This window comes from Pristiophorus japonicus, chromosome 1 (assembly GCF_044704955.1).
Source record: "Pristiophorus japonicus isolate sPriJap1 chromosome 1, sPriJap1.hap1, whole genome shotgun sequence".
NCBI classification, from domain to species: Eukaryota; Metazoa; Chordata; class Chondrichthyes; family Pristiophoridae; genus Pristiophorus; species Pristiophorus japonicus.
This window is the reverse complement of record NC_091977.1, coordinates 516,663,075-516,675,245: the sequence shown is the minus strand read 5'-3', so window position 1 is coordinate 516,675,245 and position 12,171 is coordinate 516,663,075. Positions and strand designations below refer to the sequence as shown.

General features: G+C 50.3%; 3 pseudogenes; all 3 read left to right on the top strand.

Annotated features, from left to right (window-relative positions):
* The first annotated feature begins 10,440 nt into the window (after positions 1 to 10,440).
* LOC139278817 (U2 spliceosomal RNA) lies at positions 10,441 to 10,675 on the top strand (annotated as a pseudogene).
* A 141-nt stretch (positions 10,676 to 10,816) lies between these two features.
* Positions 10,817 to 11,049, top strand: LOC139278998 (U2 spliceosomal RNA; annotated as a pseudogene).
* Positions 11,050 to 11,171: 122 nt separating this feature from the next.
* On the top strand, positions 11,172 to 11,373 carry LOC139279740 (U2 spliceosomal RNA; annotated as a pseudogene).
* The last annotated feature ends 798 nt before the right edge of the window (positions 11,374 to 12,171 follow it).

Here is a 12,171-nt window from a genome sequence, read left to right as displayed (position 1 = left end):
GCTTAGCCCCATTCATACCAAGCTAAGAACTTACACTAAAGAGCTGATCCCTGTAATTGACAGTGCAGCAGTAAAAGTCTCCTATGATGGAGCAGTGCTCAAACTCCCACTATGGATTGTACCAGGAGATGGCCCCACACTGTTCGGCAGAAACTGGCTGAGAAAAATCTACTGGAACTGGGACGACATCCGAACGCTCTCGTCTGTTGACGACGCCTCATGTGCCCAGGTTCTGAGCAAGTTTCTGTCATTGTTTGAGCCAGGCATCGGAAGTTTTTCGGGGGCAAAGGTACAGATCCACTTGGTTCTTGGTACACGACCCACCCACCACAAGGCACGGGCAGTGCCATATATGATGAGATAGAAAGTAGAAATTCAGCTGGACAGGCTGCAGCGAGAAGGCATCATCGCGCCGGTAGAGTTCAATGAGTGGGCCAGTCCGATTGTTCCTGTTCTCAAAGGTGACGGCACGGTCAGAATTTGTGGGGACTATAAAGTAACGATTAACCGTTTTTTGCTACAGGACCAGTACCCACTACCCAAGGCAGACGACCTATTTGTGACCCTGGCTGGAGGAAAGACGTTCACCAAGTTGGACCTGACCTCGGCCTACATGACGCAGGAGCTGGCGGAATCTTCGAAAGGCCTCACCTGCATCAACACGCACAAAGGTCTGTTCATCTACAATAGATGCCCATTTGGGATTCGATCAGCCGTGGCAATTTTCCAAAGGAACATGGAGAGTCTGCTAAAGTCGGTTCCGCGCACCTTGGTTTTCCAGGATGACATACTGGTCACAGGTCGGGACACCATCGAACACTTGAAGAACCTGGAAGAGGTTCTAAGTCGGCTAGATCACATGGGACTCAGGTTGAAATGCTCGAAGTGTGGTTTCCTGGCGTCGAGGTCGAGTTCTCAGGGAAGAAGAATCGCGGCAGACGGCATCAGACCCACCGACGCCAAGACAGAGGCCATCAAGAACGTGCTGAGACCACGGAGTGTGACAGAGCCGCGGTCATTCCTGGGACCCTTCAACTATTTCGACATCATGGTTGACCACAAAGCCGAACTCACCACCCCCAGCAGCCCGGCAAGGCCAGCTGCCCAGCAGCCCAGTGAAGAACCAACCAACTCACCCACACCTGCATTTGTACCAAGACGATCGACAAGGGAGCGAAAAACCCCAGATCGTCTCACCCTGTAAATAAGTGTACTATTGACTTTGGGAGGGAGTGATGTTATGTATGCAACCCCAGGCAATCTGTCTCATACCGCCACCAGAGGGCTTACCTGTTGGAGTCCCAAGGGATCCCAGCATCTCTTGGGAGCACTGTATATAAGCAGGCCTCCCATGCTGTACCAACACTCTGGAGTCTGAATAAAGGAGCTAAGGTCACACTTACTCATTGTCTACAGTACTCAGTTGCATTACCTTATTACGAGCATAACAACAGGAAGTTGGAATGCAAGTCTCTGCTGACAATTCACCAAAAACTGAATTTGAAACTGCACTAGCATTTGGAAGAAATGCGTTTTGGGAAAAAAAACTGCAAATGTGCCAGTATGCAATGTGAATATACAGCATGTTGTTGCACGGGGAATTTATTTGGGGTTAACAGCATACTTTAGAACCATGCAGAATGGAACCAGGTTGAAATGGGAACTGAAATGATTCCTTACTTTAAATGTTTATTTGCTGCCACAGACCAGCATGATAATATGAAAACAATGGCTATGTACTGATTCTGAATGTTGCTGTGAACAGCATGATTCTGGCGAGTAAAGCTGTTAATTATGAATATGTCAGTGCATGGTGTCTAAAGTACCCTACTGAGACCTGCAAACAGCTGGATTATTGATGGGTTGACGGGTGTATTAATGATAATGATATTTGGGAATAGTGAGTTGGTTTCAGGCAATCTGGCACCATATGCGTGGAGGTAGGTGTTGAAAGAGAGAACCTCACTGTTGTAATTAAAGTATCTTACATAAGAAACATAAAAAATAGGAGCAGGATTAGGCCTTTTGGCACCTTGAGCCTGCTCTGCCATTCATCAAGATCATGGCTTATTGTCTATCTCAATTGCACATTCCTGCACTATCCCCATATCCCTTAATCCCCTTCGTTCCCAAACATTTATCGACCTTGATTTGAATATACTCAATGACTGAACATCGACAACCTTCTGGGGTCGAGAATTCGAAAGATTCACATCCCTTTGAGCGAAGACGTTTCTCCTCATCTCAGTCCTATATGGCCGACCCCTTATTCTGACACTGTGACCCTGTGTTCTAGACTCCTTAGCCAGGGGAAACATTTTCTCAGTTTTAACCCTATCAAGTCCCTTAAGAATTGTATGTTTCAATGAGATCACCTCTCATTCTTCTAAACGCGAGGGAATATAGGCCTAGTCTACTCAAGCTCTTCTCATAGGGCAATCCCCCCCTCTCAGGAACCAGTCTAGTGAACCTTTGTTGCACTCCCTCCAAGGCAAGTATATCCTTCCTTAGGTAAGGAGACTAGGACTGTACACAATACTCCAGGTGTGGCCTCACCAATGCCTGGTATAAATGTAGTGAGACTTTTTGGGAATTCAGTGCCGATAGAAAACTGGCACACTGACCGCCTTTTTCCCGTGATTACCATCGCTATGGTTGCGGCGGGCAATGGATCAATTATCACCTTTAAAAAAAAAGAATGTTCTCCAGCGTTACTTGCCCTTGCAAAGTGGTGCTTTGCAGTGGTGTGGGCGCTATTCACAAGGGGGAAATTCACCCGTATGGTGATTTGCAGCCAATGAGCTAGCTGCCCCTTGGCCTTCTTATAGGCCAGGGTTTTCAGCTAGGCCCTGAGGAGGGAAGACCTTGAAGTGAAGGTCATGGCTGGTGCTGTTGCTGATGTGGGAAGGAGGGCAATGTGATTTTCCGATGGGGTGGTTAGAGACCCTCATTCAAGGTGTTGAGAGAAGGAGGCGGGTCCTGTATCTGGACTCAGGGAGACCAAGTCTTCAGTAATGCCCGGAGGGAGATCGCTGTAGAGGTGTCGGGGACCTCCATCTATCATTGGACGGTGACCCAATGCAGGAAAAGGCTGAATGACATCATTCATTTGATGAAAGCGAGTAAACGTTCTACCAACTGCTCACCTTCCATCTGCGAGCCTCTCCTTCATCCTTCCCTTATTTCCTACCTTCACTATATAGTCACTGAAGCACAGTTCATTGCTGAGGCCTTTATATATATATATATACATATGTGGGTGTACGCAATGGAGGCCCTCTCATCTCACATTGACAGCTACATGTCAGGGACACACACTTGTGCTCTCTTTTCTGATACGTCATCACGGTGTTACAAACTAACCATTCTTTGTTTTGCAGGCTAAACTAGCTCATAATCGCATGGAGCAGAGGAGGACATTCAAATCCTCACACCATTGGAGGTGAGGGTCATCGACAGTCATGGTGCTTTCCCTGTGGCTCAGGGCACTGCCGATGCTGATGTGGGTAAGTGAAGGCCCTCCTTTAAATGCTTTCTCTCCCTGAATGCTCCAGAACCTACTGTGCCTTTCCCTCTGATAGTCTGCTAGTTGCAGGCTCCATGCGTCAATCCCCCTCACGGCAGCCCTCCTCCCATTGAAGCTTGCAGATTGGAGGCCGAGTGGCAGCCGAGGCGAGGGAGAGGATCCTCCTGAATCACCATCGCGAGGCCTGGAGGGGACCCCTTGCTGAAAATGAGAGAGATCTACATCCTGACAGTATTGAGGACACTGAGGGATCCAGCATTGCTGACACCCTGGATCTCAATCCATCTTTTGGGGTCCTGTCCAATGAGGAAGAGGAGGAAACTGCTGACAGCACCACGTCACTGCTTCCACCCACACGCACCAGCTCAGTTGCTGGGAGTACATAGAAACATAGAAACATACATAGAAACATAGAAAATAGGTGCAGGAGTAGGCCATTCGGCCCTTCTAGCCTGCACCGCCATTCAATGTAATCATGGCTGAACATGCAACTTCAGTACCCCATTCCTGATTTCTCGGCATACCCCTTGATCCCCCTAGTAGTAAGGACTTCATCTAACTCCTTTTTGAATATATTTAGTGGATTGGCCTCAACAACTTTCTGTGGTAGAGAATTCCACAGGTTCACCACTCTCTGGGTGAAGAAGTTTCTCCTCACCTCGGTCCTAAATGGCTTACCCCTTATCCTTAGACTGTGACCCCTGGTTCTGGACTTCCCCAACATTGCGAACATTCTTCCTGCATCTAACCTGTCTGAACCCATCCGCGGTCCGATCTAGTTCATACAGTACGGGGGTCTGCATTGGGTGTTGCACCGAGGCCTAGCGGGCTGCAGCATGGTGACGGGGTTCGGCAACCTCGGGTGCCATTACTCCAGGGGGGGGCAGGTCCTCACCGAAGTTCTGCTGAAGAGGACTCAGACCAGCCCATCGATGTTACGGCTTAATAGACAAGGGTGGAGGACATGCATTCCCAGATGTTGGGGGTACTAGCAAGGGTGCCAGAGAGGCTGTCGGAAGTGGTGAGGAGCCTGGAGGAGTCCGCCTCCTGCATAGTCGACAGCTCTCCACACTCCATGGAGCCCATCATTGCCAGTGCGCAGGCGATGGTGGACTCCCAGAGAGACCGTGCGGATCCAGCTGTGAGGCCGCAACTCGCAGGTGATGTGGCAGCAGCCATTACAGCACAGGCGCGAGGGAATGAGCGTATCGGTGCTGGTTTGGAGAGGATGGTCGCAGCCCTGGAAGCTCAGAATGCACTTATACACTGTGCTGTCATAGCTGGTGGCTTTGAGACTGTGGCTGCTCTCATGCGGTCTCAGCTCAATGCCTCGCGACACCTCAGTGTTGCCCTTGGAGGCTGGGTCCACCACGGGCCACGGGCAACCTTTTGGTGTGGCACCACAGCGCCGACCTGAGCTCCCTCAGATTGGTGGTGGTGGTATTGCGCCGCCCCCGGTGAGTAACTCAGGCTCCTCGGACCAGGATAGGGATGATGCGCTCCCTCCGGCTCGCAGCATTCCTGGTCCCAGACCTGTCACTCCGCCAGTGCCTCCACTCATGGCCTCGCCAGAGCCAAGCCAGACTGAACTCTCCCAGGAGGATGTTGACCAGTCTGCAGCTGAGCTTTCCAGGCCCAAAACTGCTCGAGGGCAGCCGAGAAGGACATCTGCAGCTTCCACACAGGGAACACAGCAGCCTTCCCAGACCCATGAGGCAGCCACAGGGGAGACACTGAGGCGCAGCAGTAGGGTAGGCACGTGTAAGAGGGGTTATAAGGAGATGCACAAGGGTGAGAAATGATGTAGAGATGTTACTTTTCTGCACTCTTTTTTGTTGTGTTCGTCGTTTGAAGAGATTTTGATGATGTATTAAATCTTTTTTTTGCACCTATATTTGGGCAGATGTATAATGTGACGGTGGGCAATTATGTATCAAGGCACTCACTGGGATGGCCATGGAATGTAGAAACGGAAGGCTCATGTGTGGATGAAATTAACTGAATCGTGCAGCAATCAGACGTGTCTGCACTTCCCCTGCAGGGTTGGGGTGGTGACGACGCCTCCTGAGTGGCTCGCGACACGTGTCCTGGTCCTCCTCCTCCTCCTCCTCCTCCTCCTCCTCCTCCTCCTGCTCCTCCTCCTCCTCCTCCTCCTCCTCCTCCTGCTCCTCCTCCTCCTCCTCCTGCTCCTCCTCCTCCTCCCGCACCTCCTCCTCCCGCACCTCCTCCTCCTCCTGCTCCTCCTCCTGCTGCTCCCCTCCTCCACCTCTGCATCCGCCTCCTCCTGCGCCTCCTCCTCCTCCTGATGCTCCTCCTCCTCATCCTCCTCCTGCACCTCCTCCTCCTCCTCCTGCGCCTCCTCCTCCTCCTGATGCTCCTCCTCCTCATCCTCCTCCTCCTCCTCCTGCGCCTCCTCCTCCTGTGCCTCCTCCTGTGCCTCCTCCTCCTCCTCCTCCTGCACCTCCTCCTCCTCCTACTCCTCCTCCTCCTCCTCCTGCTGCTGCTCCTCCTACTGAGGTGAATGATCAGCCATGATCTTATTGAATGGTGGTGCAGGCTCGAAGGGCTGAATGGCCTACTCCTGCACCTATTTTCTATGTTTCTATGTTTCCTCCTCCTCCGCCTCCTTCTCCTCTTCCTGCTCCTCCTCCTGCTGTGCCTCCTCCTCCTCCTCCTGCTGCCGCTGCTGCTGCTCTTCCTCCTCCTCCTCCTCCTGCACCTCCTCCTGCAGTGGTACTGCTGGATTGACCTCCAGCTGCTGTCCCCTCATGACAGCCAGGTTATGCAGCATGCAGCAGACGACCACAAAGATGGAGACCGGTTCAGGTGAGTACTGCAATGCGCTACCAGAGCGGTCCAGAGAACGGAACCTTTGTTTCAGCATGCCAATGCAGTGCTCAATGATGCACCTGATGCCAGAATGAGCATTATAGGCACGCTCGGCCACAGTCCTGGGGTTGTCAAGTGGAGTGAGCAGCCGAGTGGACATGGGGGTATCCTTTATCCCCAAGCTGCCACCCACAATCCTGGTTTGGGCCGGTGAAGAGGGCGGGCACACTGCTCTGGTGCAGAATAAGAACATAAGAACATAAGAACATAAGAATTAGGAACAGGAGTAGGCCATCTAGCCCCTCGAGCCTGCTCCGCCATTCAACAAGATCATGGCTGATCTGGCCATGGACTCAGCTCCACTTACCCGCCCACTCCCTGCAACCCTTAATTCCCTTATTGGTTAAAAATCTATCTATCTGTGATTTGAATTCATTCAATGAGCTAGCCTCAACTGCTTCCTTGGGCAGAGAATTCCACAGATTCACAACCCTCTGGGAGAAGAAATTCCTTCTCAACTCGGTTTTAAATTGGCTCCCCCGTATTTTGAGGCTGTGCCCCCTAGTTCTAGTCTTCCCGACCAGTGGAAACAACCTCTCTGCTTCTATCTTGTCTCTTCCTTTCATTATTTTAAATGTTTCTATAAGATCCCCCCTCATCCTTCTGAACTCCAACGAGTAAAGACACAGTCTACTCAATCTATCATCATAAGGTAACCCCCTCATCTCCGGAATCAGCCTAGTGAATCGTCTCTGTACCCCCTCCAAAGCCAGTATATCCTTCCTTAAGTAAGGTGACCAAAACTGCACGCAGTACTCCAGGTGCGGCCTTACCAATACCCTATACAGTTGCAGCAGGACCTCCCTGCTTTTGTACTCCATCCCTCTCGCAATGAAGGCCAACATTCCATTTGCCTTCCTGATTACCTGCTGCACCTGCAAACTAACTTTTTGGGATTCATGCACAAGGACCCCCAGATCCCTCTGCACCTCAGCATGTTGTAATTTCTCCCCATTCAAATAATATTCCCCTTTACTGTTTTTTTTTCCCAAGGTGGATGACCTCACACATTGTATTCCATCTGCCAAACCTTAGCCCATTCGCTCAACCTATCTAAATCTCTTTGCAGCCTCACTGTGTCCGCTACACAACCCGCTTTCCCACTAATCTTTGTGTCATCTGCAAATTTTGTTACACTACACTCTGTCCCCTCTTCCAGGTCATCTATGTATATTGTAAACAATTGTGGTCCCAGCACTGATCTCTGTGGCACACCACTAACTTCCGATTTCCAACCTGAAAAGGACCCATTTATCCCGACTCTCTGCTTTCTGTTCGCCAGCCAATTCTCTATCCATGCTAATACATTTCCTCTGACTCCGCGTACCTCCATCTTCTGCAGTAACCTTTTGTGTGGCACCTTATTGAATGCTTTTTGGAAATCTAAATACACCACATTCATCGGTACACCTCTATCCACCATGCTCGTTATATCCTCAAAGAATTCCAGTAAATTAGTTAAACATGATTTCCCCTTCATGAATCCATGTTGCGTCTGCTTGATTGCACTATTCCTATCTAGATGTCCTGCTATTTCTTCCTTAATGATAGTTTCAAGCATTTTCCCCACTACAGATGTTAAACTAACCGGCCTATAGTTACCTGCCTTTTGTCTGCCCCCTTTTTTAAACAGAGGCGTTACATTAGCTGCTTTTCAATCTGCTGGTACCTCCCCAGAGTCCAGAGAATGAAGGCATCATGGCTGCTGCCTGGATACCGGGCATCAACTGCCAGTATCCTGTGCTGGTGGTCGCACACCAGCTGCACATTGAGGGACTGGTATCCCTTTCTGTTGATAAATAATTCTGGTGGAGCTGTGGTGCCCTCAGTCCGACATGTGTGCAGTCGATGGCCCCCTGCACCCTGGGGAACCCCGCAATCTGGACAAATCCGGCCTGGCTCTCCACCTGTTTCTCTCTGGTCATGGGAAGGAGATATATTGGAGTCTTCTCTTGCACAGCGCATTGGTGACCTGCTGGATGGAGTGATGCACGGAGAATTTGGAGATCTTGGAGATGTCTGCACTTGCAGACTAGAACGACGCCATGGCGTAAAACTTCACAGCTATGCTCACTTTTGTCTCCACGCTGAGAGCTGAACTCAGCCTTGTGTGAGGCTCCAGATCTGGCCGCAGGACATTGCACAGCTCGATCAGGATGCCCTTCGTGAATTGCAGCCTTCACACACACTGCTCATTGCTGAGCTGTCGGGAGGAGAACTGATGCCGGTAGACCCTTGGACGGTAGGGCCTCCTTGCCAGAGGTACGTGCTGGGCCCTCCCATGCCAGCTGACTGAGCGCCTTATCCCACTTCCTGCTGATGTCCCTGAGCCTCTGCAGGCTGCTGGTGGCAAGGCTCCTCGCCCACTATCTGGTGAGGGGGGTCAGCGTACCACACCCTCCCCCTCACCCCATCGCCTTCCTCGCCAGTCTCTGGACGTTGAGGTCTGCGGCCCTTCTCCATGTTGGGCAGCCATGGCTGCTGCCTCCCTTGCCTGCTGCCTCAGGACCCGTTGGTAATGGCGAGCAGTCCTCCTGCGTGCCTCCCTGCCTCTGACAATGTGCAGAAGGCTGAGCCCATTGTGGCTGCAGGCTCAACCCTGACTTGATGGCCTCTGTGGAGCAGAAAATGACACCCACTGGCCATAACTAATGAAAGAGAGGGACAAAGGTTTACTCACAGCAAATGTTCTCACAAGGCTGCTGCCGTTTTGTCCAAAGTTCCACAAAAATCCACGAACACCTTGCCCAACAAGAACCCGATCGCAACACACCAGCTGGCCGTCTCCAGCAGTGCACCGACCCAAAAAGCTGGCGGGGGTACTGGCCCTAACCAGCCAGTCTTTTTATTGATGAAAACAGGTTTGGGGGCGGCGTGTCGGGCGGTGCGCACTTTGATTGCGTCATCACTGCCGCAAGCCCCACACCGCCGCGGAAATCGGCCAATCGGGTCGGAAGTGGACAACGGCCCAAAAACTCCCCAGGTAAATTTCTGTCGCGCCGGTCACTTGACGGCAAAGCGGCGGCCATTGGATTCCGCCGCATTGCCGCCGCAAACTGCCATTAACGGGCCTGAGCGGGACCCTTAATTTCGTCCCTCTTTATTCTTACTCTCTAATCCCTTTGTAACAAAAGCTAACATACCATTTCACTGAGGACTAAGGTACTGAACCAGTTAAACCAGTTTGATTGTAATTCTTAATGAAAAGCTCGTGTCAGCAGCTTTACAAAATACTAACATCTCAAAGTTAGAGGTGAATTAATGAGTCTGTAGTGTAGAGTTTGAGTGCACACAAGGACACTGCTCCATGTTTTCTTTTCCTTTTGAGGGTATGAAATCCCTGTCTTCCTTTTCTCTTCACACTGCTTTCCCTCCACACTCTCCTGATTTCCACCCACTCCTTTCCCCCGGGAGATAGCAGCTCCCCACTCAGCAATTCCCTCATTAAGCCGTTTTGCAGTGCTCCAACATTGCTCTTGATGCTTTTAATGCACCACATGCTTCTTCCAGATGTTTAAAGAAAGAAAAGTAATACTTGCATTTATACAGCGCCTTTCACAACCTCAGGGCGTCCCAGCGCGCTTTACAGCCAATGAAGTACTTTTGAAGTGCAGTCACTGTTGCAATGTGGGAAACACGGCAGCCAATTTGCAAACAGCAGTGATAACGATCAGATAATCTGTTTTCTATCAGTGTTGTTGGTTGAGAGATAAATATTGGCCAAGACACAGGGAATTACTCTTCATTGGAACAGTGCCATGGGATCTTTTACATGCACCTGAGAATGCAGACAAAGTCTCGGTTTAATGTCTTATCCAACAGACAGCAGCTCCGACAGTGCAGCACTCCCTCAGTACTGCACTGAAATGCCAGATTAAATTTTGTCTCTGGGATTGGGACTTGAACCCGCAACCTTCTGACTAAGAGGCCAGAGTGCTGACACCAAGCCATGGTTTAGTTCCGATTTTGTGCCCATTCACCTGACAGGGATGAGGATTTGCTGTGTCCCATCTGAACTTGCCTTAATCGCTTCTCGGCCTTTTGGCTAAGATCAAGTGTAGTACCGTTTCTGACCAGCCACCATGACCTCCGGGTGGTTTCTCCCTGGTCAGGAAGGTATATGCTTGCATTTTTGGAAACAGGAGGTGGGTGGGGAGGTTTGACCCATCCACCTCCACGGAGGTGTGTGGGGGACCTGACCCATCCACCTCCATGGCACGAACCTGGTATTGCAGTACTTCCAGGAACGGTGCAGTGGCTCTAGGCCTTTTGGCTAAGAGCATTGGCGCAGAGTGATCCTTGGCATGTGCAAGGTGACCTCTGGCGTTTGTGATTTGACAAAGAATTGGAACGATTGGCTACGAATTTAAAAAAAAAAAAAAAAAATCTGAACTTGCCTTAATCGCTTCTCGGCCTTTTGGCTAAGATCATGCGTAACTGACCTGACCAGCCACCATGACCTCCGGGTGGTTTCTCCCTGGTCAGGAAGGTATATGCTTGCTTTTTTGGAAACAGGAGGTGGGTGGGGTGGCTTGACCCATCCACCTCCACGGAGGTGTGTGGGGTGGCTTGACCCATCCACCTCCATGGCACGAACCTGGTATTGCAGTACTTCCAGGAACGGTGCAGTGGTTCTAGGCCTTTTGGCTAAGAGCATTGGCGCAGAGTGATCCTTGGCATGTGCAAGGTGACCTCTGGCGTTTGTGATTTGACAAAGAATTGGAAAGATTGGCAACGAAAAATAAAAAAAAATAAAAAATCTGAACTTGCCTTTTGGCTAAGATCATGCGTAACTGACCTGACAGGGGAGTAACCATGACCCCAACGTGGTTCTCCCTGGATCAGGAAGGTGATTCTCCTATGCTTTTTGGAAATAGGAGGTGTGTGGGGGGCCTGACCCATCCACCTCCATGGCACGAACCTGGTATTGCAGTACTTCCAGGAACGGTGCAGTGGCTCTAGGCCTTTTGGCTAAGAGCATTGGCGCAGAGTGATCCTTGATGTGTGAAAGGTGACCTCTGGCGTTTGTGATTTGACAAAGAATTGGAAAGATTGGCAACGAATAAAAAAAATCAAAAAAAATCTGAACTTTAGTCTGGAGCAAGCACTAAAATATTCAGATTTTTGAATAATGCGGAGAAAGTTTGCAATTTGATGTTGTGTGCACAGTACAAAGAAACCAATGTTAAGATTGGTTATCAGGAACGTTCAGGTAACCGGGGGGGAGGAGAGGAGGGAGGCCCTACTGTATCTAAACCGTTAAAAGGAGCCCAATGTTTTTGTGTTTAATGCTGCAAAGAATTTGACATAAGAAAGGAATAAGACTTAATACCTTTTGAAGATGTTTAAAGAAATAATGAAGGAAGGAACTTGCATTAATATAACAACCGTGTCCTCAGATAAGTGTTTCATCGCCAACAAATGAGTTTTGAAATATAAGGCCCGATTTTAGCGCCTAAAGCCTGATGAGAGCGGGGCATGCAGGGGTTAAGATTGCGACAGCGGCCCACTAACTGTCTTGTTGCTGACCTCATGGTATGTGCTATTTACACAGGTGCGTTTGGGTCAGCATGTGTAGCCCTCGCCTCAGACAGGCGAGGGCCGAATTGAAATTTAAAAGTTGGGGTCTGACGTTAATCGGACCCCAATGGCATTTTAACTTCATGTCGCAAAATTGACGCCTGGCGCTGGTCTCGCCTGGGAAACCTAGCACCAAGGAGCAGCTCAGAGGTGGCCGAGATGGTGAGCAACATGTT